Source organism: Triticum aestivum, chromosome 1A (genome assembly GCF_018294505.1).
Source record: "Triticum aestivum cultivar Chinese Spring chromosome 1A, IWGSC CS RefSeq v2.1, whole genome shotgun sequence".
In the NCBI taxonomy this organism is placed as follows: domain Eukaryota; kingdom Viridiplantae; phylum Streptophyta; class Magnoliopsida; order Poales; family Poaceae; genus Triticum; species Triticum aestivum.
Window position 1 is genome coordinate 35478364 of NC_057794.1, and position 10472 is coordinate 35488835.

A 10472-nucleotide genomic window follows, 5' to 3' on the forward strand; every position below is an offset into this window, starting at 1 on the left:
TTGCCGAGATACACGACGTGTACATGGTGGTAAGTGGCGAGAGCGTGTGTGAAGAAGTACACCCCTGTAGGGTTAACATCATCTATTCGAATAGCCATGTCCGCGGTAAAGGACTTCTGGGTTGCCTGTACAGTTCTAGACAAGTGAAAGCGGATACTCTAAAATGCGCAAGATAAGCATGAGTGCTATGGATGGCGTTCTCGTGAGGAGACGGGAGAGGATCCATAGTGGTGTATTGATATGGTGAATATGTGGACTCGTGTGCGCCACCTCAAAAGAGTACTTGCAGTCGTAGTTCAGGATAGCTACCGAGTCTAAGCTGGCTTGCTGCAGTCACACTCCAGCACCCCTTTGTTGATACCGATGCATATGTAGCTAGTTTTGATGTAAGTCTTGTTGGGTACATTTGTACTCATGTTTGTTTCATTTATGTTTTTGCAGAGAGACTTCAGTCTCGCTAGTAGTTCCACGTGGACTTCCATGTTTAGTTTGATACCTCATCTACGATCTCGTGCCCTCGGCAGGATCTGATAGATAGTCAGGCTTCTCAGCCTTTTTCATTTGTAGATGTCTGTACTCAGACATGTTAAGCTTTCACATGTTCTTTGACTTGTATGCTCTGAATGTTGGGTCATGAGACCCATGTTTGTAATATCTCGCTCCTTGGAGCCTAATGAATAAATACTTTGAGTTGTAGAGTTTTGTTGTGATGCCATGTTGTATTTACACATATCGGGCATATTGTGTGTATGATTGAAATGTTTGGTATGTGTGGAATTCGACAACCTAGATGTTTATCCTTGGTAGCCTCTCTTATGGGGAAATGTAGTCTAGTGCTTCCACTAAGCCATGATAGTCTGCTACAGCCCAGTTTACCGGAGTCCTACTAGCCTAGTTACTACTACTCCGGAACACTTAGACTGGTCGGCATGTGATCCACTTCGTTCCTGTGTCTGTCCCTTCGGGGAAATGTCACGCGGTGATTCCCGAAGTCCTGCTAGCCTGCTATAGCCTGGGTTCTCGGAGTCTTGTTAGCCCAGTTTCTACAGCCCGGATTCACACGTTGATGACCGACACATTCGAGACTGGGTCATGTATGCCTGCCCCCGTAAGTTAGTGCCACTTTGGGTTCATGACTAGTCATGTCGGCCCGGGTTCTCTGTCATATGGATGCTAGCGACACTATCATATATGTGAGCCAAAAGGCGCAAACGGTCCCCGCCCAGGTAAGGTGGCACCCGTGGGAATACCATGCGTGAGGCCGCAAAGTGATATGATATGTTACATGCTAGATCCGTGTGACCTAGAATCGGGGTCCTGACAGCTTTGGTATCAGAGCCTGACTGCCTGTAGGATTACCAAGCCAAACTGGTCGAAGTTGAGTCTAGAAATGCTTTAGTTATATAAGGGAATTGATTGTGGAAGGGAATGTAAGGCTCTTGTTACTCATTTACCTTATGCCCTTCTGATCTGAGTCAACCTCTTCTTTTCTGTGGGGATTAAGGACTAGGCTTCTCATCTTTCTATCAGGATCACGTGTTACTAATCCATAGACTTATAGGATTGATGGATTCAAGTCTCATTTCAGTTTCTAGTACTTCCATGTGTTAACAGTTGATCTCGGAACCTTCATATTGTGATGTTGAGTGGTTATGCCTCCCTTTTGCAGGATGTCTCAAATCTTTTTGAGCATTTATAGCCGTTATGCTGTCCGAGTCATCATACATTTCTAACTAGTCTGATGCATTTGCAAATCCCTTCTTTCCGTTCCCGATGTTTCTTTGGGCCAGTTTAACCACACTAATCGGTGAGTTGAGGTACACTATTGCCTCGACATATATGTTGGGGCTATTATTATGACCCTAGGTGTCTTAGGGGATCATCTAGTAATCTAGCCATGTTTTGTGTTCCTAGTGTGATGATTCTGGCCATCATTCCCGAAAGCATCCCATGATGCCACTTAGTTAGTAGACATTCTATTTCTGTGTTCTTGAACCCGAGATTCACTCTACTCATTCATGTTGATAGTGTTTGCTAGTTCCTTTAGGATATTAGTAACCTTTGAGATAGTTCTTGAGGTATGTGGTATTTCCATCTTCCAATACCATGAATCAGCCAAGGCAGACGTTCTCTGAACGGAAGGATCACAATAAGAGTGCTCTCAATGAGTTCTCCATTCTACATTGTGGCTCTGCCAGTCCTACCTTACTGCATGGGTTATCCGGAAGAAATGTTGAACTTTGCTGGACATACTAATCCATGCATCCACAACTCAGAAAGTTATATGTTCCTTTGAGTTGTCCTTCTTCAGCCGTAGTCCGACCATCATCGATCAATTGATAGTCAAGGGTACATGTGCGATCGTGTTCATCGATGCCTATTATTCTTGTGGTCCGTCAAGCCATTCTATTCCGGTATGACTAGGAGAAACAAACTCCAGTACCTCATCCATATCTAGGATTGGGTCAAAGTAGTTGTGCTCTGCAGAACAAATGCCAATCCAGCTTTTGCTCTGTTCTACCCTGAGTATTACCCCCTTTATGTCAGGATTGTCATGAGAATTGCACCATCTCTTATGAATTCTTGACGCAGTGATACTTCTGGCCATCATTGTTTCATTCCTTGGTTATGTGTTATTGTAACCGGAATGCCGACAAGTGAACTGTGATGCGTGAAATCAATACTTAGTGTGTTGGTTATTGAATCATCGTCCTAAGATTGATCGTGCTACCTAGTCCATATTTCCTGGTGCACTCTTCGATCAAAGAGTTAGGATTGTGTCAATCCCTTTCTTATTTGACAACATCATCTTGCCTCGAAAGCAAGAATGCTCCCGAGCTTAATAACATATCGGTGGTTCATGATTTTTTGAATATCTTCTCGGAAGTATCACCAGGCTGTTCCCTGACCATTATGTGGAGCTCGTGATCAAATGGTTTTCCTATAAACCACTCTTTCTCCAAGAATCTGTGTTGGATACCCCTGAGCTAGTTGGCTAAGGTAGACAACAACTTGGAGAGTTGGAAGATAAAAGCTTGTCTGACTTAGTTCAATTCGTGGGGATATCTATGTGTGTGTGTGTTGAAGAAAGATGATATCTTCATCGATTGGTCCCCACGATCAATTGTTGGAGCTATTTTCTTACCCAGTCTTTGATTCGAGTACAGGCTATCGTCAAATCAAATCAGAACCAACGATATTCGTAATGTTGTCTTACTTGTGGTTGTTTCCTCGAGCATACACCATTATATCTTTTGGGTCTGACCAATGCTGTCACCTTGTTCACATAGCTGTGGAATACCATCTTCATTGGAATTCTGAAGAATTGTTGTTGAGCCCATCGACAACATCCTTATCTTCTCCATGATTATGTTGGACATTGAGCTAGTGTTGGAAACTTCGTAAGCATTGCCTTCGTGTTTCGCTCATGAGGTATATGTTTTGGTGAAAGAAGTGACTTTCTCCAAGTTCACGTGCATTAGGTGTAAGTTGCCGCCATGAATTTGAGAAAGGTTTGTTTTGTTTCCTCTAGAATCATCCCAAATTAGTCATGCATACCTGCGAAGTATTGTATGGTTTAGTAGATTAATTACCTCCACTCCATACGTATGCCCTAGCACACCAAGCTACTGATGGATTTGTTCAAGAAAAGGGATTCTCATGTGCTAATCCTAGGTCATGCACATGACTTCATTATCTTCAATGATGGTTCCCAACCTAAAGTCGGTAGTGCTTTATTATAAGACTACTACGTGGTCATGCTTGTCTGGGACAGCGTGTTCACATGTATGTAGCAGAACCAGCTCATGTTTTGGAGCTTGCTATCATAGTTCATTTCTCGAGAATCTCGCAACATCATCTCGTCGGTTTGTGTTGCAAACTTCTTTTCCATACATGATGTCTAAAATATTCTGTTACCAGCCATGGTAGTCTGCTACAGCCCGGTTTACCGGAGTCCTGCTAGCCCAGTTACTACTACTCCGGAACACTTAGACTGGCCGGCATGTGATCCACTTTGTTCTTGTGTTTGTCCCTTCGGGTAAATGTCACGTGGTGATTCTTGGAGTCCTGCTAGCCTGCTACAGGCCGGGTTCCCGGAGTCATGTTCGCCCAGTTTCTACAGCCCGGATTCACACGTTGATGACCGACACGTTCGAGACTGGGTCATGTATGCCTGTCCCCGTAAGTTAGTGCCACTTTGGGTTCACGACTAGTCATGTCGTCCCAGGTTCTCTGTCATATGGATGCTAGCGACACTATCATATACGTGAGCCAAAAGGTGCAGACAGTCCCAGGCCAGGGTAAGGTGGCACCCGTGGGAATACCGTGCGTGAGGCCGCAAAGTGATATGATGTGTTACATGCTAGATCCGTATGACTTAGAATCAGGGTCCTGACAATCCTACTAGGACTAGGGAGTCCTAGTAGGACTCCATACTTTAGGGTGCCCTATGAGGGCCGGCCTCCTCCTCCCTCCATCCTTTATATACGTGGCCAGGGGGCACCCCATAGACACACAAGTTGATCATTGATCTCTTAGCCGTGTGCGGTGCCCCCCTCCACCATAATCCACCTCGGTCATATCGTAACGGTGCTTAGGCGCAGCCCTGTTCCGGTAGCATCATCATCGCCATCATCACGCCGCCGTGCTGACGAAGCTCTCCCTCGACACTGCTGGATCGTGAGTTCGTGGGACGTCACCGAGCCAAATGTGTGCAGATCGCGGAGGTGCCGTACTTTCGGTACTAGGATCGGTCGATTGTGAAGACGTACGACTACATCAACCGCGTTGTCATAATGCTTCCGCTTACGGTCTATGAGGGTACGTAGACAACACTCTCCCTCTCGTTGCTATGCATCACCATGATCTTGCGTGTGCGTAGGAATTTTTTTAAAATTACTACGTTCCCCAACATGTCCGTCGGCTTGCCTTCGGATTCTTCTCCAATCTCACCGTCTGCGTCGCTACCGTTATTGCAAAGGGGGATATTGAGTAACGTGATTGTATTAGGAAACACGAGATAGACTAGGAATTATTCTGGCTTGTCTTGTACTCCAAGTAGATCATGTACTCCTATATATATGCCCACGAGGCTCAAGCAATACAATGAACTATTCCACCAAATCCATCTCTCCCTTCTAACAGACTCAGTCCAGGGGCTCTAGCTTTTAGCTTATTAATGCCGGTTAGATCAACAATATTATCGAATAATTCTTGGAGAAAATAGAGTAGATCATTCTTGAACATATCCTTGAAAAATTAATAGAACTCATTTGTGTAGCAATCAGTCATGAGGCCTACACTGATTAAGTATGCAACCACTCCCTCTGTCCCATAATGTAAGACTTTTTTGACACTAGTGTAGTGTCAGAAGATGTCTTACATTATGGGACGGAGGGAGTACTAAAAAGAAAAACATGCATCCAGATTGCCGCACACACAATTTAGGTACACTGCGAGGTCCATACTAATCAAATATTCTCAGATTATCAGTACCTAGAAATTAGATTATTACTGGGCGCGCCATAACATGAAAGCTCATGAGCTCCGGTGGTTAAGCGAGATCATTCACCAGCAGGACGGTTCGATCCCTGTGACGTGCATGGGAGCATCATCACCCCATGGTCCAGGAGGATTCATGTGTGAGTCGCTCCATGATCCGACGCCTGCGACCTTTATCCACCTGGGATCTCCTTGGGTAAATGGCATCACATCTCTTGCATGGGACTTCACCATGCAACTCGAATCTCTTCAGCCCCACAACTCGCTCCATGACTAGCCTTATGTAGTTTGTCACCTTGTCTTCATCCTCACAACCGTACATCCGGAGCAACTTCAAGTTTAGGTTCTTCAAATCCTTGGATGGTTCCCACACCACGTTGGTCTTCTCGGCACTGTCCTCAGACGGTATGTCACATGCATGCCGCTCTCGAGATAACTTCACTCAAGGGCATACAAGACAAATAACACAAGTTAATTGAACTCGACACCAACCCATGCAGGGCAATGTAGTAACAGTTCAAACTAAATATATCTGCCATTTAAATTTTTGCAACATGTTTAGTATTACTTCCTCCGTCCCACAATGTAAGACTTTTTTGACACTAGTGTAATGTTAAAAACATCATACATTTAGTATCTAATCTAAGTGTATGCCTGTGTAGAGTTTGGACAACCTTGCATGAACTAAATCCTAGGCAAAGTAAAATATGCTAATATGCTTCAGGTAACTTTGACACGAGTGCGATCCAACATGATTTATTTATTTATTGTCTTGCACGGGCATTGTCTCTCTGCAAAATATAAATGGAATACTATAAATGTTGTTTGCATTGCACTATCATTCATATACAATACAATCCATGTCTTCCATATATCCCAATTACTATGCATACTCTATGCGCTACTTCTAAAATACTACCTGTGATAAGACTACAGTTGGTGAGTGATTGAAAATCAGATTAACTTTCTCGTTTGTTGTTAATACTGAATATTCGGAAACCTGTCATACTAGACGGAGTCATATCCAGGCTAAGGTGTGGATTAATTAAATTAAAAAGAAGGTAGAGTAACAGGCTTACTGTAAACTTGTACAGGGCAGGTGCATCTTCGAGGATAAATATGGTCCAGCTCAGATCACACTCAGGGAAGATACCAGAAAAAGACACTTCGGTCAGATTTCTGAATATGGCAGTGAGATGCTTCAGATGTTCTGGTTGAATACATATCTACACCAAGAAGAGGAACACAAATAGACAGCTGAGATTATCTATATCTATACCAATATAAAAAGACCCAAAGAGGCAGATCCAATTGATCTCGGCCATCAAACTAAGTCAATCCAACGACCAAGACTTCTCCAATAGCGGGCGTTTAATGTGTTTAACATGCAATTAATATCATACCAAATATTGTACTAACTGCAGAATTAACACGCAAATAATAGCATACATAATATCCACGTGCAATTAATATATTGCCTAAATGTTAACATGCAACACATGCAATTAATATATTGCCTAAAAGATTAATGTGCGTCGCACGTGCGCATTTACTAGTTAGTAAAGAAGAGCATATATATGATACGTCTCCAACGTATCTATAATTTTTTATTATTTCATGCTATATTATATTCTCTTTTAGACATTATTGGGCTTTATTATACACATTTATATTATTTTTGGGACTAACCTATTAACCGGAGGCCCAGCCCAAAATTATTGTTTTTGCCTATTTTAGGGTTTCGCAGAAAAAGAATATCAAACGGAGTCCAAACGGAATGAAACTGTAACGCCCACGATGCGGCTATATCTCCCACATGTCGAAGCACGACCTAGAGGCATAACCGCAGTATAAGCAATGTCGCAAGTGGGGTATTCTTCACACAACCCATGTAATGAATAAGGAAAAGAGATACATAGTTGGCTTACACTCACCCAGTCACACAATAGCATAAATATCATTACATTCATCCAGATACAATCAAGGTCCGACTACGGAACCAAAATAAAGAACAACCCCAAATGCAACAAAGTTCCCGATCGCCCCAACTGGGCACCACTACTGATCGTCTGGAAAGGAAACGTAGTATCGTCCTGAGTCCTCATCGAACTCCCACTTGAGCTCAGTTGAATCTCCTGGAGCGATATCATCGGTCCCTGCATCTGGTTTTGGAAGGAATCTGTGAGTCACGGGGACTCAGCAATCTCACACCCTCGTTATCAAGACTATTTAAGTTTATAGGTAGGGTAAAAGGTATGAGGTGGAGCTGCAACAAGCACTAGCATATATGGTGGCTAACATACGCAAAGGAGAGCAAGAAGAGAAAGCAAAGGCACGATCGATCAACTATGATCAAGAAGTGGTCCTAGAATAACCTACGTTCAAGCATAACACGAGACCGTGTTCTCTTCCCGGACTCCACCGAAAAGAGACCGTCACAGCCACACACTCTGTTGATTCATTTTAATTAAGTTAAGTTTCAAGGTTATCTACAACCGAACATTAACAAATTCCCATCTGCCCATAACCGTGGGCACGGCTTTCGAAAGATCAAATCCCTGCAGGGGTGTCCCAACTTAGCCCATCACAAGCTCTCACAATCAACGAAGGATATTCCTTCTCCCAAGATAATTCGATCAGACTCGGAATCCCGGTTACAAGACATCTCGACAATGGTAAAACTAAACCAGCAAAGCCACTCGAATGTGCCAACAAATCCCGATAGGAGCTGCATATATCTCGTTCCCAGGGCACACCGGATAAGCAATCCGTACAACTAAAACTAACCCTCGAGTTTCCCTGAGGTGGCGCTGCAAGGGGCTTTAGTTTGGACCAACACTCAGAGGAGCACTGGCCTGGGGGTTTAAAATAAAGATGACCCTTGAGTCCGCGGAACCCAAGGGAAAAGAGGCTAGGTGGCGAATGGTAAAACCAAGGTTGGGCATTGTTGGAGCAGTTTTATTCAAGGCGAACTGTCAAGGGGTTCCCATTATAACCCAACCGCATAAGGAACACAAAATCCGGGAACATAACACCGATATGACGGAAACTAGGGCGACAAGAGTGGAACAAAACACCAGGCATAAGGCCGAGCCTTCCACCCTTTTCCAAGTATATAGGTGCATTAAAATAGACAAGATATAATAATGATATCCCAACCATAAACATGTTCCAACAAGGAACAAACTCGAATCTTCACCTGCAACTAGCAATGCTATAAGAGGGGCTGAGCAAAGCGGTAACATAGCCAAACAACAGTTTGCTAGGACAAGGTGGGTTAGAGGTTTGACATGGCAATATGGGAGACATGATAAGAAAGTGGTAGGTTTCGTAGCATAGTCATAGCAAAAGAGCGAGCATCTAGCAAGCAAAGATAGAAGTGATTTCGAGGGTATGGTCATCTTGCCTGCAAAGTTCCCCGAGTTGATGTTAGCTTGATCCTCGTAAGCATACTCAATGGGCTCCTCGATCACGTACTCGTCTCCCGGCTCTACCCAAGCAAGAACACAATCAAAGGGAGACACAATCCACCATGTGCAATGCACAAGCAACATGATGCAACACATGGCATGATATGCGGGATGTGGTATGCGATGCATATGCATGCTTCGGAAAGGAAAGATTGAACCTGGACTCAACTTGGAAAACCAAGAGTGCCACTGGAAAGATGAGTTGATTTCGGTCGAAATCGATATAAAGATCACCGGAACCGGATGCACGGTTTGCAAATGACAAGCAAAACAACTATGGCACCGATCTGCGATTAACAGCACGAGGCCATCTAAAAGCATCAAGAACAACGAGCTACTGCACTCTAACATAACAACAAAATACATGGCAGGGATCCAATCAAGATGCTTGACAAAAGATGAACACTGAGCTGCGGCTAATTCACTCAATAGCGGGTTCAAACAAGCATGGGAAAAGTGCAAAAGATATCAGGTTTCAGACTTAGTGAAAATAACATGTCAAGAATTTAACATCTGGAAGCAATGTTTAGAGCAAGATAACAACATGCTACAGGAACATATCATGGTAAAGCAAGACATGGCATGAAGCTACTCAAAGCATACAACAAAAGTCCCTTACTGACCATAAGCCAAAAGGGATCAGAAAATACAATGGCAACCATGTGGAGATAGCAATTATCGTTAACTGATTCAGACTTGGTAGAAAACTGGAATATGGCAAAACAGATATTAAGTAGGCATGTTTACGAGCTCGATGCACTCACCACAAAGCATTGCATGAAAAACTAAGCATACACCCAGCAAATAGACATGGCATAGAAGCTAAACATGGCAAGAACAACAACATAGCATGCATGGATCAACTACAACAACATCGGCAAAAATGCTTAACACGTAAACATTCTGCCAGGAACATTTTATAGCAAAAGTAGAGCTCCATTGAGTCAAGCTAGGGTGCTCAATAATTGCAAACAAAGACATGGATGGAAATAGCACAACAATATCTACAAAACATCCTTATTGATCATGCTCAAAAGAGGCATGGATCACTCTGTAGCAACATGAATACATGGCATAAAAATATTAACAGGGCAAAGACTTAGAAGATTTCTAAGTCCCTAAAATCAGCAACATCACGAGAGCTACTTTGCATGCTTGTGCTAGTCACCACAAAGATCACAAAAATACATGGCATACACCCCTATAAAGATGGCATGGCATACTTCAAAACACATGTAGGGCTCCAGTTCAGAGGAGGAACACATTAAACATGACAAAAATGACAAATGTCCAATTACTGATAAGAATCTGAAACTAACATTGCATAGCCCTCTTGCAACAGCATTTAGGGCATCAAGATGAGATCATATGTACATGGTGCAATGGAATGAAATGAAGTACTCCTCGAGACGAACAATTTGATATGCTACACGCCCAAAATGGAGCCACGGGTGCAGAGTTATGGCATGATGAAAATATGCAAAAATTACTGAAACGGGG